Source organism: Cibotium barometz, chromosome 33 (assembly GCF_041138505.1).
Source record: "Cibotium barometz isolate CiBa-2024 chromosome 33, ASM4113850v1, whole genome shotgun sequence".
Lineage (NCBI taxonomy): Eukaryota > Viridiplantae > Streptophyta > Polypodiopsida > Cyatheales > Cibotiaceae > Cibotium > Cibotium barometz.
In genome coordinates, this window is record NC_141078.1 from 21987778 (window position 1) to 21992948 (window position 5171).

Here is a 5171-nt window from a genome sequence, read left to right on the forward strand (position 1 = left end):
GCTCCTTGGCTCCTACACAGAAGTAACCTGAATACACAACAGCAAGAAGGTTAGGCTCAGCCTAGTATGCTTGAAGAAATCCCCTTCCAAGTAGTGTCAAAAGATGGCAGCCTGCAAAGCCTGAATAATCTGTATCATCCCTTCTTTATTCAGTTTATTGACCATGAGTATAGACCAACACATATGTACACATTTATACATCATACGTGTAGTATCCAACCCTGTATCACTTGCTTTTTGAAATAAAATACAATTTTAGGTGTTCTATATTTCCCATAGACAACAGAATCTAGTTATGTTAAAGATATTATCAAGAGTCTCCTCACTGGTTGTCCATCTCCCTAATAACCAGTCCTCCCAGTGAGCCTGCACACCAAAATAGTTACATATCCATCTACTAACTCTAGTCCAAGTACTTTTGATAGTTGGGCAATCCCAAAAGGCATGTTTTCCATCTTTCAGAGCTGTTTTGCATATAGGGCAACATTGACCCATTAGTGAAGTTCCTTTGCACACATGCCATCTACCTTCATAGTATAGCCCAACTCTTTTAACTAATTCTCTCAACATCCTTGTCCAGACTCTCTCTTGATATAGATACTTGGGGAGTAACAACGCCATCCTAGCCTTAGTGTGAGAAGGAAGATGTAGAATGCCAATCCCACCCTCCTCTTTGGGAAGAGACAATCTATCCCAAGCCAACGAGGCTACAGCCTTCTTATTAGACTTGCCATTCCTCCATAAGAATTGTCTTATGGGTTGTCACGGTTTGTCCGTCCATCCTTCTGTGGTTAATTGGGGACGCATAATTACCACTATGTTCAAAGCATGGCACTTGGGTGATTCCAAATATTCCATGTGTAGGACATGAAATTAGGGATAGCTAAGTGTTAGATTTATTACTTATGTGCTGTCATGGACTTATGTCTTGCTCTAAATTGTGAAAAGAAAAATGGTGTGCCCAAGTTCCAATAGGAGAATCGTACTTCTAAATTCTCTAAAGATTCGACATCTTCTAGTGGTTTTGACAGGCGTTCTTCATTCAAGCGACCTTTTAACAAGGGTCAAGATCAAAGAAGCCAACAATTCAACAACAACAACAAAGAAAAGATTGGCAACAATAGCAATGGAGCGAGTGGAGAACCAAAGAAGACAGATGTTCCAGATTCATTGACTCGAGATGAAAAAGCAAGCAATGTTCGATGTTACACTTGCCATTAGCAGAGCAATAGAGAGGACACTATGCTAATAAGTGTCTAAATGACAACAATAACAACAAGAAGAAGCCAATGGAATGGCTTAACATGGTGGATGGAGATGAAGACACTAGCAATGGAGACGATGATGATGCTTACGATGATGACTATACGAACCAGAGCCTGACGGTAACGAATTCAATGGTAAATCTGATCAAGAAGATACTTCTAACCTTGATCCTCACTCTTTTTCACCACATACTTTACTTAAAATGAAGGAAAAAATTCAAGATAAGGAAATCACAATCTTGGATGATGATGGTAGCACACACGATTTTATTTCTGAACGGCTTGCACATGCTCTTCATCTTGACATGATTCCTTCTCGTTTTAAAGTAAAGGCTCCTTTTCAAAACCAAAAGTATAATTGCACTAAGAAAGTATAACTGCTTTTTCTATTGCATAATTTTCAGATCAACGTACTGTCTTAGTAACACCTTTGCACGGTATTGACATGATTTTGGGAATGCCTTTTCGACATGAGTACACACCACAAATTGATTATGCAAAAAGCACACAATGTCTTTTATACATCATGGTGAAAATATTTTTTTGCAACATTGAGCAACATGTGACGTTTCAAGGAAAGGTAGATCCCGTCCGTCCAAGAGGTTGGCGCTCCCATCAGACACACCATTTAGAGAAGCCTGCCAACAACTGGAAATGGTGAACAGAGGGCAGTTTTAGAAGCTGCAATAGTAGCAAAAGAAGTCGTAGGTAGCCATGAAATGCAATTTGAGGTCGCCATGGAAGCTATGGCGATGGTGTCCATGTCAGCAATGTCTATGAAGACCAGTGGGTCGGAGTTGCAGCTACAGGGAATCGTGAAGAAAGGATGTGCATTTAGCATTGCATAAAGAGGAAAATGAGCATAAGTGCACATAAGCAAGGCAGCAAAACTTGCAGTTGCAGGTGTCTTGAAGAAGAAGAAGAAGACCTACTCATGATGGGCCCGTGCGGTGCAGAAAAGGAAAGTCGAGCAATCAAATCTCTAATGTTTTGCATGCTGCCACACCAGAAAATAGTGAGAAGGCTAGCTTGCAGCAAATGGATGCCTCATGTTTTTTTCTTTAAAAAGAAAAAAAACATAAGATAAAGGTCTTAAGGTTAGATTCACATGTTTTTAAAAGCAAAAAATATTACCCTGAAATAGCGAAAAATATCTCTTTCACCAATACAAAGCCGATTATTTTTTTATATTGGGTTCTCTTCCTAGCTTTTGCCAAAATGTTTAGTAATTGGATTTTGACCCAATTTATGATAATGGATAATCGTACCCGAGCCTGCGTGCTCAAAACAAAATGTGTATTCACCCATTGGTATGAGGGTTGCCCTTCCTGAGCTCACCGAGAAGCTCAAAATGGTTGTTGTGATGTGTGCATGAGCGATGCACGTGTGAGGTGCATGAGCATGGGTTGGTTCCTACCCAAACATCCATGTTCAAATTGGACTCAGTGGTTCCCACCCAAACATCCATGTTTGGGTTGGTTCCCACCCAAACATCCATGTTCACATTGGACTCAGTGGTTCCGCTGTTGTGAGCAAGTGGGCTCAAAATGGACTTCGTGTCTAGGCTGGCTAGATACATACACACACACTTATTAAACACTCCAATTTATCATTGAGGGGGAGCGTTGAGAGACATGTTGCATGAGGGCAACTACTACTCAAGTGCAATCACCCGCAGAGAAATCAACCAACAAGAAACGGGTTTGTCGGAGGAGTAACCAACAGATAGAGATAGAGATCGAGATAGAGATAGAGATAGAGATAGAGATAGAGATAGAGATAGAGATAGAGATAGACTCTTCCTTTTCTTTCAAGGCTTGTGCTATGCGGCCTTGGATCTCTTGCTACCATGATAACAGGCCTTCGGTGTGGTCAGTACCGATCGTGTTTGGGCCCCGTTTGAGTATGCTTGTGGCGGTTGTCCCCGTGGTTTGTTCCCGGGGTCCCCCTCTCGGGGGGCGGGGGTGATGGGTGAGTGAGAAACATCTCACTTAAGAGGGGGTGTTGAAATATGTAAGCTCGATTTATGCGTGTGTGGGAAAGCACCCTAGAGGTGCCAGATATTGTGGTAAGATAAGAATGCCACATGTAATATTAAATGGTGTGTGAGTGTTGACCAAAAGAGTGGAAAAGGGTGTGCAATCTCTCTCTCTCTCTACTTATGGAGTTCTTAGTGTGGTTTAATCCACCATAATTATGCTTAATCTTATGTCAATCTTATGTCTATCACCATGATCAATCCCATATTAGGATTGTTAATACATGTATCTCTGCGATGCAGGTATTTGTACAAAAAAAAACGTGTAAGCTAGCAAAAGAGAGAGAGAGAGAGAGAGAGAGAGAGAGAGAGCACATTGCTAACCTTCGATTTTTAACTAGAGCAAACGACATATTCTATGGAGCCGACAATCTAGGTGTGACGAAGGGCCAGGGAGCATTGCTAGAATCTATAAAACCAATATAACATATTAGAGAGAGAGAGAGAGAGAGAGAGAGAGCCATGCTAACCTTCTACTTCAAGGTTTGAAGGTGCAGAGCATGCGAGCATAACGCTTCAACACTCAAGCGGCAATATAACTTGGAATTTAAAACTACTGAGACGGGGGAAATACATGCAAGGGCTTGCAGAGAGTCAGGGGTGTTACATGCCTGCAAAAGCCAAATAGATGGCGAGGGAGTAATGGACCATGATTACCTGATGAAGGGCGGCGACCTACAGAGAGTCACATGGGGGGTGAGGGTGCTATGTGCCTGCATGCACTTGATGGAGGGCGGAGGAGTGATGAAGTGTGATACTTGACGGAGGGTGGTGACAGGATTGAAATCGTATGCCCCCACCGTACATGGCCTATATATTACGCCACGTGGCATGTAGGGTGCATAGGGGTGCAAGCCTTGTATATATAGAAAGATATGAACACACCATGCTTGCCATAATATCAAAGCTCCTAAAATACTTACTTTTCTTTGAATAAGTGCACCAAACTTAGCATACATATGCATCTAACATTCCAACCCAATGCAGTGGTGACAACCAAACACATGTGAGCAAACCAAACACATGTGAGCAAACCATTAAAACAATCTTGGAGCCACTGGATTATCTCTCCTTGGAAGTCTATACTCCTTGCCTCCATATGTCCAAAAGATATATATAAGATTATAACATTCGCTATTACAAGATATAATTTCAAAGAATAAAAGGGCTAAAAGATAAAACCTTATAAAACTCATTTGGTGGATCAACATTTGAGATGAATGTGTTTGAACATGCTTATAAATGACAAATCAGAAATTTATGTAATGTCCAGTGCCTATACACTAAAAATCTAACTTATTAGGCTTTTCATAGTCTAAAAACATTACATGTACATGAAGCTGATCCGCAATCTTGGATTGTACATTCCAAGGAGCCCAAAGCCCCGTTGTAAGCTTTTGGACCATATAAACCTAACAATAATCTTGAAAGGTAATCCAAATGCCTTGAAGTTTGAGGAGTTGGTGTTTGTGCTCTTGTAAGAAGAGCAATCCAAGCAAGAGATCAAGCTTTTGCTACCAGTCAACAAAGAGATAAAGGTAAATCCTTTTCTTAGGGTAGTTACAAGCCGAAATCAGAGTCATCAGGCAAGCCCACAGACAAGGAAGGTGACAAGTTAAAGAAAAAGGACGAATGCAACTATTGCAAAAAACCTGGTCACTACATTAATGAGTGCAGGAAGCAGCTGGAGAAGAAGAAAGAATCAGGTATGGCTACAACAGATGCGTCAACATCTAATGTAGAAAACAAAGAATCTGCAAACTATGCACATGATGATTGGGGCTTTCATTGTGCAATGTAGTTTTGACCCTTCACATACGGATGTATGCATGGTTGTTACAGACGTACATGTCTGGTATTTTGATAGT